The sequence below is a fragment of the Bidens hawaiensis genome, unplaced genomic scaffold (genome assembly GCF_021521415.1).
Source record: "Bidens hawaiensis isolate Kalapana, Puna unplaced genomic scaffold, B.hawaiensis_p1.1 tig00027525_1, whole genome shotgun sequence".
NCBI lineage: Eukaryota > Viridiplantae > Streptophyta > Magnoliopsida > Asterales > Asteraceae > Bidens > Bidens hawaiensis.
The window spans coordinates 16,537-33,611 of NW_027494450.1; the positions used below are offsets into that span (position 1 = coordinate 16,537).

At 33.3% G+C, this 17,075-nt stretch overlaps 2 pseudogenes across 1 annotated transcript; one reads left to right on the top strand and one right to left on the bottom strand.

Moving 5' to 3' along the window:
* The first annotated feature begins 225 nt into the window (after positions 1 to 225).
* LOC143575495 (S-type anion channel SLAH1 pseudogene) lies at positions 226 to 1,590 on the top strand (annotated as a pseudogene).
* Positions 1,591 to 7,100: 5,510 nt separating this feature from the next.
* Positions 7,101 to 12,423, bottom strand: LOC143575496 (WRKY transcription factor 6-like; annotated as a pseudogene). Its single transcript, XR_013142770.1, has 5 exons — positions 12,210 to 12,423; positions 12,029 to 12,114; positions 11,231 to 11,668; positions 8,310 to 8,423; positions 7,101 to 7,674 (listed from the first exon to the last, which is right to left on the bottom strand). The product of XR_013142770.1 is annotated as a WRKY transcription factor 6-like (transcript).
* Between the last annotated feature and the right edge of the window lie 4,652 nt (positions 12,424 to 17,075).

Consider the following 17,075-nt stretch of genomic DNA (forward strand, 5'->3'; position numbering starts at 1 on the left):
TTATCACTTAAAAACCAAAATTTTTTGATTTGTGTTCATTTTGATGAAATTTCTTAAGTAGTGATTGCCTTTAGTAAAACAATGTTAAAAAATTAAAATTCACTTACTACTGCATGCTTATCTTTCTTCTTGTTAATGCAATCCTAACTTTATTAAATCTTATTGTTTTACAAAGTACAAAAAGACCCAATAAAGAAAAAAAGTACCAAGTAGACAAATGGTTGCCTTATCATTTTTCTAATAATCATCTAAACCTATAAAGTGTAATTCTTTTTTATTTCTCACAATAAAAAGGGTTAACTAAAATGTTTTAAAAATACTCTCACTTATTCTCTATATATACACACTCTCTCCGAAAGTCCAAACATGTGAAACAAGTCACACCACCAAGAAGCAAACTTGCATATCATCATTCATCTCCTATAGTAACAACAATGTGTAGAACACCAACACAAACCACCACTACAACCCAAGAGAAATCCACCAAACACCCGCCACCACCGCCACATATAGAGTTAACAATCGACTCAACAACCACCCCTAAAGCCGTCGCCCACGACGACACCCTCATAACAATCAAATCCACTATCTTACCACTCATTTCAAGGCTCCATGCAGGCTACTTTCGTATAACTCTTTCCCTATGCTGGCAAACCCTACTTTGGAAAACCCTAGTAGAGCCGCCGCAAAACGCCCATGCATACCGGAAAAGGTTAACGATCCCCTACGCCGCATTCATCCTCATATGGTCTTTATCTTTGTTCATACTAGTATCACTTTCCATATTATACATCTTAAGATGTATATTATTATTCAACATGGTCAAATATGAATACCTAAACCATATCAATGTAAATTACCTTTTTGCCCCTTGGATATCATGGCTTCTTTTGCTTAAGTCATCCCCATTGTCATTTTTATCTCCAACAACCGTTTATTATCATGCACTTTGGTTACTATTTGTTGTTCCCATATTAATTCTTGATGTAAAAATATACGGACAATGGTTTACAAAAGGCAAGAGGTTTCTATCAACGGCTGCGAATCCAGCAAGCCAACTATCAGTTATCGGAAACTTCGTAGGAGCATGGGCAGCCGGCAAATGGGGTGGAGAGAGTGTGCAATAATAATGTTTACATTAGGACTTGTGCATTATGTGGTACTATTTGTTACACTCTATCAAAGACTAACGGGAACCAGTTGCATGCCTGCTATGCTTCGCCCGGTTATGTTCTTGTTCATTGCTGCCCCGAGCATGGCTAGCTTAACTTGGGGCTCGATTTCAGGGACGTTTGATTGTTCGTCAAAGATGTTGTTTTATCTTTCGGTGTTTTTGTTTTTGTCTTTGGTATCAAGGCTGAATTTGTTCAAGAAATCAATGAAGAAGTTTAATGTGGTGTGGTGGGCGTATTCGATCCGTTGACAGTATTGGCATTGGGTTCGATAGAGTATGCGCAAGAGATGAAGACTACAATGGCTCATTTGGTTATGCTTATTTTCTTGGGGTTGTTGGGATTGGTTTCGTTTGTTATAATGGTTTGTAATGCGCTCAACACAAATACCGATCTTGCTGCTAGAGATGGTGATTAGTGAACCATCAAAGAAGAAAAAACTAGTAATCTAGGCGCCTAAGTTTCAAAGTTGTTGTAATTACTATATTCTTAATTTTTTAACACTAGAATATGTTATAAAAAACTTATTGGACCTATGAATATTATGCCAACCAATGAAATCGGTTTAATTACAATTATCTAAAATAGAATGGCTTATTAGTCTGTAACATAGAAGCACGTGTAGATTGTACAACTGAGAAAACAGAGCATATGACTAAATAACCTACAACGTGAGAATAAGTATGTGTTTCGGAAAAGAATGCACTATTAGAAAAGTTGGATGCATATATGTTCTAACCTTATCTTCACATGATTAAGGAAAATATATATACTCTTATATGGGGCATGAAGTGTGGTAAATGTCCATGATGACACCTTGTATTACACGAGTAACTGGCGAAGAGCGGAAGTGCATCCGTCGTGTATCATATATAAACAAAAACCGAAAACAAAAAAGAAATATACCCTCAAGAGAAACTGGATTTTATAGAACAAGAACCAATACACCATGGTCCCTTTAAAAGAGAAATTCTAGCAATTTGACTATCTAAAACTAAGAAATTAAGTGACAATGAAGAATACTGAATGTTACAACTTAGAAACGTGCATGAGTTGGTAACTATGAAAAAGTTATATAAAGTCTTCAAATTCTAAGGGTGAGGGTTATGTCTTTTATTTTATGATTATCTTATGCATTTCTATACTAGACGAGTGCCCGCGCGATGCAGCAGGAAATACAGGCCTTAATAATCACGTAAGAGATTTTTGGGTGCTCATCGTTCCATTTAAAACCGTGGATTAAGAATTCTTATTTTAAACTCTATTTAGTAGCGAAGTACAAATGAAACCGAAATCTAACTATTGTTAATCGTTTGTTTTTGTTGGGTTATAATTTTCAACGGTTTGGTTTCAGTTTTCGATGACAAAAAACGGCTTGGCTCACGGCTTAGTTTAAAACCATCAAAACCGGACCACAAACGAATATACGTAAGATGTTTTTTTAATTAAAAACAAACTATGACAATATCATACTCAAATTAAAGAGAATTAAGTGCATGCCCTGGAACGCCTAAATGGCACTCTCCCAGACTTTGACATTGGCGGTTTCTCTAATATGGACATCGCCCCACCAAAGCCTCAAAAAACTTTGGCGAATGCCCTTTTTGGCAAAATCGCTCAGAGCATGGGAGAAGTTTTTGGATTGTCCCCCCGACAGAAGGCGGTTATTGAATGCTTACAAGGTCCTCATGCCCAAGATTTTCTGACCGTTATCCCGATTGATGGCTTGGGCCAAAGCATGTCTGCGGTCGAGTATAGGGCCATTCTTAAGTACCGTTTGATGGTCCCAATGTACCCAGAAGACGAAACATGTCCGATCTGCCGTAAAGCTTGCCTGGATAAATTCGGAGAGCATGCGGTTCATTGCAAGGAGATGCCTGGGTTCAAATACCGACATGATTGGGTGCGGGACGTTCTTTGGGACATCTTAAGGCGAGCTGGGATATCAGCTATAAAGGAAGCCCCCGTAAACTTCCTTACAGACCCCTCGGAAGGGAGATCCACTCTACGACCGGCAGATTTGCTCGTCTTTGGTTGGGCCGGGGGAAAACACGCTTGTGTTGACCTCACAGGGGTATCTCCCTTAGCTGGTTTGAGGGATAATGGGTTTGTAGCTGGGCAAGAAATGAAAAGGGCTGAAACGAAGAAGGTGGAGAAACATGCTAAAGCCTGCGAAGAGAACCAACATGTTTTTGTCCCTCTGGCTTTTGATACATTTGGCTCCTTGGCACCGGAAGCTATCCGTTTCCTAACCAGGGTCCAACAGGTTGTGCATAGCAATGTGTCGACTCCAAAGGGGCAGGGGTATGTCTTTAGCAGGTTAGGGTTTGCAATTCAGAAAGGGGTGGCGGCGCAGCTTGTTGCCCGCCTACCTGCTATATTGATGTAATATCTATGTTTCTATACATTGTTAAATATTAACGTATGAAAAAGTTATGACCGTTTAAAAATCGTTGGGGAATTTGAGTTAAAAATGAAATTATAAATAATATATAGTTAAAAGATGGGAGATCAAAGTGGTAACTATTATTTAAATTTCCAAATGTTGATTAAAGTTGAGGGGGCATTATTGTAAATAATTTGAAGAAATATGAAAGAAACATTAAATTTAGTGTTAGAATGTCTATTATGCCCCTATTTAAGGTTGTACAATGTGTTTGAAAAATTTGTAAATTACTTAAAATTGGGTGTCTTAATTTACCCATGGGTGGTGCATTATATATAGTATAGATATAGATATTTGGATCTACTTTGCCTCATGGGTCAGGGTGGGTCAAACCAGAACCCGAATAGTTGGGCTAAGTTAGTCATTATTTGTGCATATATATCCCCCTAATACATTAACGGTACCAATATACAAGAAAATGAGCTACTTTATATGTGATTACTAGAGCCAAGTTAGTTCGCAAGCCAAATCATATCAAGTGTTCATATGAGTGAGCTATCCTTGACTAAAACTCGACTAACATTATACCGAAAAGACAACTAGCTAGGTGAAAGCCGAATTTTAACAAGCAAAATTATATATATTTTACCAGAGAACCACGAGTTTCCCACTTTACCTATATGAAAAATCATGATACAAAGGAATAAAAAGAACTATGGTGTCGGGAAAGGCAATCATACAAAGATATTGCCTAAAGTAATCGATTGTTTGTCAAGGCCCAAACTTAAGCCCAACTTCATGTATGAAACTTGAAAGTTGAAGCATACGCAAAGATGGTAAATTATTATTATTTTTAATTTTTTATACGACATAAATTTTCATCGTGTATTTACAAATTACAATGTTTTAAAGCACTTTATTTAAAAAAAATTATTATATGTACAAAAAAAAACACCCTTATATTAGGTGATTTTAAAAGTTTATGTTAGTTACAAATCTTAGATTCTGATAGAAATTGACTCTAAATTTTTTTCTTGTTTTAGATGATCATCAGTTAAATAAGGCTGAGCCGACCTTGATTAATTGGTATACTTATCAAATATTAGATAGTGATACAAGCACTAGGATATATTTTCCAACGAATGTGTTTTGTAAACATTTGGTCTTCTCTTGTTTTTTAAGTTATACGTTTATAGGATCAGTATGCCATATATTATTCATGTAACTTTTTTTTCTCAACACATAACAATCATACCAAGTAGCTAGACATATATATACATACTAGCTTTTGAACCCGTGTATTACACGGGATTTGTCAAATAATAAAATAAAAAGATCCATTATTTGAAAGAAATGAACAAAATTAAAAGTAAAAATAAAATATATAGTACAAACAATAAGAAGTCTAGAAACCCAAATTTACAAAATCGATTTTTATTTATATACAATAGTTGATAAATTGTTTTGACCAATTACCCGTGGGTAACTATGATGAAAATTATAATGAAAATTATAACCCATTTCTATAAATTGTTTTGTCACATGATCTATAGATTGTTAGGATAAATAAGATGAGAAATTAAATAATTAGAAATAAAATTATAACCCATTTGCCAAAATTATCTTGACCCATGACTCATGAATTATTAGGATGAATTAAATGAGATATTAGAGAATTAGAAAGGAAATTATAACCCATTTATCAATATGGTTTTGCTCCATAACCATTGATAAGTAGGATGAATGAGAAGATAACCCATTTCTATAAATTGTTTTGTCACATGACCTATAGATTGTTAGGATAAAGAAGATGAGAAATTAGATAATTAGAAATAAAATTATAACTCATTTGTCAAAATTATCTTGACGCATGACCCATGGATTGTTAGGATGAATTAAATGAGAGATTAGAGAATTAGAAAGGAAATTATAACACATTTATCAATATGGTTTTGCTCCATAACCCATGGATAAGTAGGATGAATGAGAAGATAACCCATTTCTATAAATTGTTTTGTCACATGACCTATAGATTGTTATGATAAATAAGATGAGAAATTAGATAATTAGAAATGAAATTATAACTCATTTGCCAAATTATCTTGACCCATGACCCATGGATTGTTAGGATGAATTAAATGAGAGATTAGAGAATTAAAAATGAAATTATAACCCATTTATCAATATGGTTTTGCTTCATAATCCATGGATAAGTAGGATGAATAAGAAGAGAAATTAGACCAAGAATGAATATGGGATTGCCACATCATCCTCATTATTTTCTTTTATTAGTATAGTTAGATATATATTCGGAAGGGCTTTTTTTTTCTCGACACGCCTTTACGTGATATATTAATCTATATCTATATTATATATAAAGCATGAGTGAGGGATCTCTTAAATTTTAAGAGGTACCAAATGAGCTAGGGATCTCTTAAATTTTAAGAGGTACCAAACTCATTGCTTTATATACAACATTTAATGCATCAAAAATTTAGAAATTAGGGGTAGTAAGGTCTTTACTCACAACAAATATGTTACGTAACTTTAGTCCCTCAACTTCACTACCTTTTTGTAAAGTTTAATAATAGTTACACATATGGTCCCTAATTACAAACTAACTATTCCACGACTTTTTTAAAGGTCATAATTTTTTCACACGTTAATATTTTTTTTAAAATAGATCATGAAAACGAGCATTTTATTTTCTTTAATTTGATTATGATATTGCTATAGTTTTTTAAGTTTTAAAAAGTTAGCATGTTACGCGCTTACCATTTAGAACCAGGTAATAGGTCGAGTCAGGCGAGCTTGGGTCATTTGTAAAAGTACATTAGGGTCGGAATGAGTCGATACAAAAAATGGTTAATTTGGTTCGGGTTCGAGTATAAAAGGGCCATGTCAGAACGTTGTCGAATCAGAATGAGTTTGGGGCCAAAACGGGTTGGTTTAGAAAAATGATTTATTCCAAATTAATTACTGTATATTTCAGGTTTTCCTTGTTATTTTCGTTACAAGTTACGCATATACCATTGTTTACATGTAATGGGGCCAATGAAGTCCAGCACCACGTAACGCACATAACCCAATCTTGGTAAACGATCAACCCAACACCGTTAATCGCCGTGAGTTACATGCGTGGTGTTGGTTAATCATGTTTTAATGTCGATAACGTGCATTCCCGTCTGGTTACGCATGTTCAATCTTCGATTATACGCAACTGGGTTTGCATGAATTACGCGCCCAATTTCAGGCTACGTGCGCACTGTCATCAAGTGACCGTATGTACCGACATGGACTATTCACTAAATGTAAAGTTGTGCGTATGCCCCGCTGCATTGCACGGGCACCCAGCTAGTATACATATATTATGTTAATGTTATCTTTTCAGAATTTTAGAAAATTACTTTATTCAAAGACATGTGTATGTTACCTTTTTATAAAAAAAAAAATAATCCAACCAACACTATAGAGAAAAAACTGAGAAAGATTAAAAAGGACAAGAAGCATAAATATCTGTGTATTAATAAGGAAACTATTATAAAACGAATTTAATACCACACTCATAACATAAAAACCTCAATTGCTGTTGCCAGCATTAACATTCTCACTATTATTATTCCCAGTAGAGCCACCACCACTGCCGCCACCCATTATCGACGATATCGCCGAAGCTAGGGCAGCAGTAAAGTTCGGATCGGTCGTGAGGGCTGTTACCGTGTCAGCCAAGGCTGCATGTGGAGGCCCTTGAGCCTCAATGTTTTGAGACATTTGAAGCCCTGAGAATTTAGAATGATCATTTAAAGGCAGCCAAAAACCGGGTACTTGTAGCATACTAGAGCCCCGTTGAAATTGTAACGGGTTCGGGGTTCGTGTGAGGTCTAGTGTGACCGTTGGAAATGGTGCGGATGCTGAAATACTAGTCATGCTAGATGAGCATGGAAGAAGAGATGTTCTAGCTAAATAATCGGAGCTTTGCGTGGAACCGGAGAGTAGCATCCTGGCTGCGGAAGAGGTGGTGGAGGCCATCGCCATGGCGGCTGGTGGGAGAGGATGGTTGTGATTGCCTTCGTAGGTGGTGGTTAAGATTGTTTTATCTTCTGCACATCTTTGTACCTATTTACACATGTAAGTATGAAACACATAATATATATAAATGACCCTTTTAATTTTTTTAGGAACATTGGATTGTAATAATCCCAACTTAGTGCAGTTGGCCAATAATAATCTCAACTTTAAAAATAGCCGTCACTGGTCCCAACTTTTACACTATTTGTTTTCATTAGACCTCCGTTAAAAAAATTTAATGTCGTTAAGTTTTTTTTCAAATTTCAGATTGATATTTTAGGGCCTTTGATCAGAATGAGAATATGAATCGACTGATGTAAAACTTAACTCGAAATGACGCTTTAAACAGTTTGATTTTTGTTAATTAAAAGTTTAAGCATTGGAATTGAAGCATCCTTTAGTCGTTTGAACCATAGTTTGATGGTAAATTTTACATCAACCGACTCGTATCCTCATTCCGATCAAAAGCCCTAAAATATCATTTTGAAATTTGGAAAAAACTTAACGTCGTTAAGTTTTTTTTAACGGAGGTCCAATGAAAACAAATAGTGTGAAAGTTGGGATCAGTGACAGCTATTTTCAAAGTTGGGATTATTATCGGCCAACTGCATTAAGTTTGGATTATTAAAATCCAATTTTCCATTTTTAAAGAGAGGATTGTTATTTTAATTTAGAGAAAATACTTGTTTCCTAACAGGGCAACCCGCAGCCATAGTGCACCGGTAATATGCGCGTGGGCAAGGGTTGCCTTTCGCCATTTTTTGACCGTATTTCCGCCATTGACATCAGTCTGAGATCTGGTAAAGAACACAAATTAGTAATAGCTCAATGATTTATCATATTGAAATATGAAATAAAAATAAGCTGGTAAATTTGAAATGTGACTACCTTGGATTGCATTGTAATTTTATACAAATAAGTTGTATTCGTATCTTTATTTTAGATTTTCATTTACCTATAATTATGTTTTGGTTTTTCATCTCATAGTAAATTTAGTTTTTCTTTAAAGAAAATATCAAATAAGAAGTTTGATTATCTTAAGAAGTCTAGAAAGGAAGGTATTTTTGTCTAATACCTTAATATTGAAAAACCACTTAATTTAATTTCAAAAACCCACTTAATTAAAACTCACTTAAATTTTCACTTATCTCCTACAATCACCACCACCCACCGTCACCACCTTGCCAGAAAAGTCTTCAGAAATTTTGTCGGAAAATAAAACACAATGAAAAAGACACAATGTAAAAAACACAATGGAATAAACACTATAAAAATAAAAACACAATGACAAAAACACAATGAAAAACACAATTAAATTACACAATGTAAAAAACACAATGCAAAAAACACTATGAAAAAATAAAACACACTTGTATAACACAATTTTGTAAAACACAATTTTGGTAAAACACACTTTGTAAAAAAACACACGAATTTGTTTTTTAATTTTCATATAGCAATATGATACTCATATAAAAGATAAAAAAACACTCGTTATTATGGTGAAATTGTTTTGAAAAAATATCGTATAAAAAAGTTATGGGCGTTTTAAAATGATGGAGGTACTTGACATGTGCCTTGCATGTGAAGAGAGAAAGTTAACAAATATGTTATCCTTATTATGCCTTACCCTTGTTTTACAATTTATGATCTTTCTAATCTAATATCAACCATTCAATTTTAAAATGAATGGACAAGATTATTTCCTATCCTTCTTAGGAAAACTAATCTTCTTATTATAACTCAACCCATTACATATAATATCTAACTTTGAATAAAAGATCTAATTAAGCATACATATTTGTGTAATTAACTTTTGTTTATATTTCGATATAAATTTCAAAGAAAACTAAGTTTAGTATTAGCGGAATTTTCAAATTATGTGAGAAAAATCCATATTTTTTATACCACGCGGTTTCAAACAAAATATATATCATTGAGAACTATGTAAAAATAATTGGAATATTGGATTTTATTAAGCCAAACTTTGCTCCGTTGGCCGACGATAAGCCAAACTTTAAAAATATACCACAACAGTCCCAAGTTTCAAACTATTGGCTGATAATGAGCTTTTCACTAACGAGGTTAGATTTCGTTTGTTTTTTAATGACATGGCTGCTTAGGTGGCAAGTGTTTGATGTGGATGATGACATAGGTGCTGAGTTATTAAAAATTATTATTATTATTATTATTATATCTTACCTCTCTCTGTCTCTCTCTCCATACACACATTTATACATACACACATATGTAAATCCACTGGCAACACTCAAGCATCACCGCTTGCTACTAGTCTGCCACTGTCAACCACCGCCGATCTCCTCCATCCAGCCTAGATCTTAAAATCATGACTTGCAACACTCGTCTTCATCGATCACGATTCGCTCCCGACAACCAATCTGGTCATCTTCCCCAAATCAACAACGATGATTTTGGGGCCAAAATGGGATATTTTCATAATGAACAATAACAGTGGTCTGGCAGTGGCGATTCCATCTAGAGGTGAGAAGCAGCAGTATGGTCTTCGTGAGATTTTTTGGTATTCAATTAGAATCCAGATTATGTCAAAAATTGAAAGAAATTGGAGTATGGATGGATCGGAATCCAAGTTGGGTAAGAGCAATAGAAAGAACTGGGTAGCTTTCGCGTCCCTGTGTGAAGTGTGGGTCGCACGAGTCGTGGGGCAGGTTCCAGGTTCCGGTCTTTAGTGTGGTGGTAGCAGGTTGTGACGGATGGTGCTAGTGGAGGAGGTTGGTTGTGGTGGCGGTGGTCTTCGTTGGTGGCCGGAGATGGCTGTGGTGGTTCTCGTCGGCGGTACGGTGGCTGCTGGAGGTGTCTATGCAGAGAGAGAGGTGAGGTGTGTAGTATTAGTATACATATAGTATGCATATATATATATATATATATATATGTATGTATGTATGTATGTATGTATGTATGTATGTATGTATGTATATGTGTGAGAGGGAGAGAGAGATAGGAAAATGTAAGTAGCCATGTAGGATTCAACCATTATACTTTTACACGTCATCAACCACGTCAACAACCGTCTCATCCAAAATTAACGAAATCTAACCTCATTAGTAAAAAGCTTGCTGTTGGCCAATAGCTTGAAACTTTGGACTGTTGTGGTATATTTTAAAAGTTCGGTTTAATGCCGGCCAAAAGAGCAAAGTTTGGATTATTAAAATCCAATATTCCATAATTGACAAATCTATGCATTTAGATATTTCTAAAAGTCAGATCATCTAAATTATTTTGTAAACAGAAAAATCAGATTAGAGAAAAATAAAAAAATAAAACAAAGTGGTTTGTAGAAAACTTAATTATAACTTCAGAAAGATAAACACAATCAAAATTTATGAAGGTCACAAATATAGTCAAAATTAGCGATCAAAACAAATTCGATAGCTAATTTTGTAATGAAAATTCTTATCACAAAATCGGTCATAACATTTAGTTGTGTCACAAACTTTGTTGCATAATCATTTGCAACCATGGTTTAATCGATCGTTGAAAGCGATTGCCAAATGATCGCAATAGGACAGTATACGTTCATTGTATAAATTAAGTGCGTGTAAACGAAGATTTTAAAAATAAATACCACGGAAGCTTCTGATCGAGCTCGAACAGAAACCCTAGCTCTCCGAATGGTAGCCTCATTAGATTGATCCACGTCTTCATTATCCATATTATCACCTTTCAAAGAATTTAACCTTTGAACCCGATCATATCCCTCTTGGCTCACTTCGGCACACTCCTTTTCTACCGATCGCGTATATTCATTGTGGCTTATTCCATTTGACCGATACTTGTCATCATTTTCAGCGGTCATTTGAGCAGCTAATCCCAGATCCATCAACGACCTTGGTGCCCGCATACAACCTTCTTCTTTCCGAGCCTTTTCTCCTTGTTTTTGTTTCATCATCGTCGCGACATGCATCTCGAGTATGTTGTAATCAATTATCACTTTATTCAACACCTCTTTCAGCCTTTGATTCTCACTGCTCATTCTCTCAAATTCAGCTTTACCATTAGCTAACTATAAACATCAAATTATTCAAATCCAGTTAATCCATTATTAGATTTGAACAAATCATAATCATGCATTATGAATGTACAACTATAACATTTTTTTAACAGCAAATTTCATACTTTTCGAGACTTGAAAGTTGAACTCAAACCTATATATATATATATATATAAACATGATAATCAAGTAGAGTAATTACAGTAATTATATATAAAAGTAGAGTAATTATGTAATTACATACTCTATGATGTAATTACATAATTACTCTATTGTATATATAATAACTCTATTTGATTCTTACGTTTGGTACGTTAATTTTATTTGTATTTGATCCAAACTTTATATATATAACTATAAGTCTATAAATACCTCGGATTTAGCTCGTTTATCGTCAGAATTATGAGACATGCCATCGTCAATCGCGGAGTGATCACTGCTTGTGTTTCCAGACCTGTCTGAAAGTCAACGATTGGATTCAACAAAGTAGTCAAGAACAAAAAGGTAAGATAATATTAATAATCAATATTATTATATATATAATATCATCTACTTACATTGATATTAAAATCCAAATCTATAGTAGGTGCAGTAGACTCCTTATGAAAATGATAATTGTCAGACTTTGACACATGATCATGTTCCTTAATATTATCATTGAAAAAATCTACTTCTTTAATCACTCTATCATTAATATGAGAAGTAGTACTGTCGGGTTCATCGGTCGGTGAAGATGAAGATGACCTGTTGTATCCGGTGAACATCATGGATACCGGTTGCGACGAAGGGTAGATGTGATGCGATCTGAATGAAAGAAGAGTCCAGTAAATGAGGTGGTCATTTATGAAGAAAATAAGGAGTGGACTCAGGCTATAAACAAGGGAAATTGAGACTGAAGACTATGCATGTGTTTTCTTTTTTTCTTTTTTCTTTTTCTTTTTTTGTTTTTTAATAACATTCAGAACTCGTGGTATTAGTATTACTATTTTCTTTTGTTTTCGTTTTATTTCGCATTGCACACGTAAGAAACAGGCTGTACTACTACTAGTACTTCGAAAATTTTCCACGTACTATTATAAAGTTAGAAACCTAATAATTATTTTATACTAGACGGGTGCCCACGCGATGCAGCGGGGCGCGTGCACAAACATAATCGAACGCGTAACCGCTTGTGCTACGCTCGTTACGTGGCACAATACACGCGTTGATCAGTCGTAGTACATGTAAACAATGTCATCCGCGTAACTAATGCCTGAATGCACGCACTCAGTGCCGAAAATCAAGAAGCAAAAGTGAAATATACAACTATTTCAATTAAATTATTTCTTAAATCAATCTATTTTAAGCTGAATCACGTTTCAAAATGACATCGTTCTAACTCAAACTTGTTATGACTTGACCACTTTCAACCTGAAACCTGTACCAACTTGAACGAAATTAACTTTTTTTGTATCGACACGTTCTGACCATAATCCGGTTCGACACATTGCCCGAGCTCACATGACTCGATCTATTGTTGGTCATTACAGGTATCACGTAATATGTTAACATTATAAAATAAAAAAGTACAACAATATCATACTCAAATTAAAGAGAATAAAATGCTTGTTTTTAAGGTATATTTTTTTATAATAAAAATATTAACGTATGAAAAAATTACGACTGTTAAAAAATCGTGGGTAGTTGGTTTTGAAGAAGGGGTAAGTTTGTAACAATATAATAAGTTTACAAAAATTGGTTAAAGTTAAAGGACTATTATTGTAAGTTTCTTTTGAAACTAAATTGGTTAACGTATTTTATGTTTGCAAAGACTATATTACCCTTATTTAAAGTTATATTATATGCTTTATGAGTTGTAAAACTCTTAAAATGATGCTCTTAATTTTGCTCACTCTTTATATATATAGTAGAGATAGAGATATTTGAAGTATTTTCAATGTCTTAAAATAATTTTATTGAATTTAAAACACATCTTTAGGTATGAAGATACACGAGTCAAATTAGTTATTATTATTTTTATCTACGTTTAAGGTTCTTATTTGTTTTTTATTATATTGTTTCGTGATCAAATGTGTACGAACTTTTGAAGATGAAAATATGTATATGTGCACAGAAAAGGAAATATCGTGTGAAGAGAGATCAGTGTATGAGAAAATTATAGGGATGCTTAGATATATGATCAACTAGCTTTTATATATTGTATTACGAAATTTTTGTTTTGCATTTTTCGTTTTTAACATTTATATATTTTTCTAGATTTTAATTTTATTCATTGTAAGAAGTAAATATTAGACTTAGGGTGTGATGCTAAAATAGTTTCACAAATAAATGAGATGTTATAACCCGTTTAAAATCTATCTGGATTTGGTGAGAGCTATGACCCGCTTATTTTTTTTTACTATAAAATTGTTCTTAATTATATATAATATTTTAAAAAAAATCGGATATTAATTTTTAGTATATCCTTATTTTATAGGAATTTCATATTAAATATTTGGTGAGATTAATTTTTAATTTAATCGGATGTTATAACACGTTTAGAGCTATCTGGGTTTGGTGAGGGCCATACCCGTGAATTCGGGTCAAATGCATAGGAAATTTCTATTTACATATAAAACAATCTGATAGCTTGAGAGAATGTAAAGAACAACCAAAAATCAACACACAAGATTTTAGAGATTTCATTTATATATATTATCAATAGATTATAGATATGTATCACACATAAATTTACTAATTGAAGCAAGTCAAATTATTAATCGATATAGAACATCTATAATATATATAAACGAAAACATAAAAATCCTGCGTGTCGTGATGTGGTCGCTCCCTTTTTTTTTGGAGTCACCAGATTTGTTTGATTTTTAAATTGAGGTTTCTCATTAATTTGACCCGAATTCACGGGTATGAGTCTCATCAAACCCATTTTTCTTAAACAGGTTATAACATCTCATTAAATTAAAAACTAATCTCACCAAATATTTGATATAAAATTCATATAAAGTAGGGATATACTAAAAATTAATATATGATATATTTAAAAAAAGATATATATTATTTATAATTAAAAAACCAATTTTATAGTAAAAATAATAAACGGGCCTTAGTCTCATCAAACTCATATAGTTTTTAAATTGGGTTATAACATATCATTTATTTGTGAAACAATTTATCATCAAAACGTAAGTATATTATTAACTTTCATACAATAAAAAAATAAATATTCAAAAAATAAATATTAGAAACAAATCATATAAAACAACTCTTGTAATACGGGGGATAAAAACTAGTATCCTAATATAAGTGCTAAGAAAACATATACTCTTAAGATAAGAAATCTCTATGACGGTCTCTCACACATATATATTGAGGGGGCTATCGGGTAAGGTTGCTAAACATGAAGAAACTTTTTTATAAAATCAACACGTGTTTATCCCATTTGTCTTTGACACATTTGGTTTCTTAGCCCGGAGGTCGTGGACTTTCTGAACAGAGTTCAATGGGTTGTGGATAGTAATTCTTCGGATCCTAAGAACCAAAAGTTTGTTTTAAGTAGGATTGAACTTGCTATCCAAAAGGGGATTGCGGCGCAACTTGTTGCCCGTTTACTTGTCAGTTCATTGTAATCGTTTGAATGTTTTTCTAATGAAAGATTTAAATTTCAAATCGTATTCAAAAGTCGGCGAATATGAAAGGATTTAAGTTGACACTTAACAAGTTGGTTTAGTTTCCTAATTATAATATGATTAGTTATTATAGTAATTTTTTGGTCACCATGTTAGGATTAAATTATAAATATAAACCTTGGTTAGAGACTTTAGATGTGTGATGCGTGATTAACAGAGAATTATTACAAGTTTTTGTGTTGGTTTTCTCTTTCAATAGTAAATTGTTATCGATCTTGTGCCTTTAGATAATGCTACGACCCATCTAGATGATCATTCATCTTATACATTGAGCAGCTCTGTTTTGTGAGACTACGGTCCTCTACCCACCCACCGAATAACAGCCACTCTTTTATACGACTACTGTGGGATCATTCAAAATGTGGACTGCCATTGAAAATTGCGGGATTGTGGAATTTTGGCAAAAGATTTGTGATCGAAATTGATGACCATATTTTTTTAAGATTCTTTATTATTCTTGTTTTCTTTTATGTTTTATGTTTGCATGCTAGTTAAGCTTTCGATTTAGTATGAGTCTACATGTGTGGTTTATGTTTTTAGGGTTTCTTATGATCCTTACATATTGCAAGACAGCCTTTAGTCGTCGACATCAATTCTGTATTTTACAATCTTACAGTTGAGAATTCTAATTATAATGAACATAAATATAAATTTAGAAATAGGCTTACAGGGTGTATGAGCCATTTAAAGGGAAAAAAAAGAATATGATTAGAATGAGTACAAATAAAAAGTTAAAATCATATCTTATAGTGATGATAAAAATCATTAAAAGTAAATTATAACTAATACATTTACTCTCTTAAAATATCATAATTCCGGACAACTTTTCTTACATAGACGAAATATTGGTCCAACGCTAAGAAAAAAATATCTAGGAAAATGATAATCTTTCATGACGATCATCAATCCAAATCAACCATGAACATGCAAATTTTCCATTTAGAAACAAAAGAATGTCACGCTTTCTATTTGACTTTAGGGATGTTGTGTTGACAAAAGTCCACCTGATGGGAGGGATAATCTTGTTATATTTAGAGCTAATTTATTGACTAGCCGAGCTTAATTATTTTTAGTTCAGGCTCAGACTCAGAAGTTAAACTAGTATAACTTCGTTTGACTCGGTTTTCTCTTAACAAGCTAAATATTGCGCTCATGCAGCTTGGCTGTAAGAGTTTGGTCAAGTCATCTCATTCAAATTAACTAAAATTAAAAAATTAATATATTTATAATTATTTAGGTCAAAGTTAATATTAGAGTGGTCACTGGTGGGCTGACGAACAATAGTAAGAGGGCTTATTGGCTTATAACTTATAAACATTAAAATCTATGTTTAACTTAAACGAGCTCATCTGGTGAGCTTACCTTGGCCCAATCTTGGTTTGTTTATAAACCAAGCTAGCCCGGTTCGCATATAAGCGAGCCGATTTCAAATGAGCCACAAAAATTTTTATCATCCCTGATTAATGTATTACAATTATATAATAGACGCGTATACAAAATAAATAATTTAATATAAAGATAAATGTATTTTAAGTGTGATAACAAAGACTACGCATACCTAATTCTCATTGACTGTTTCACTATAAACCTACAATGCGTGTGTATGGAAGTTAAAGAATAATGTCGCAAAGGTCACAAATGTAGGCCTATTGATTTCGACTTTTGGAAACTTTCGACTTATTAAATTTCTTAATTTAGGTTCAATCAAATCAAATTCTCAAATGTTTCTTCTA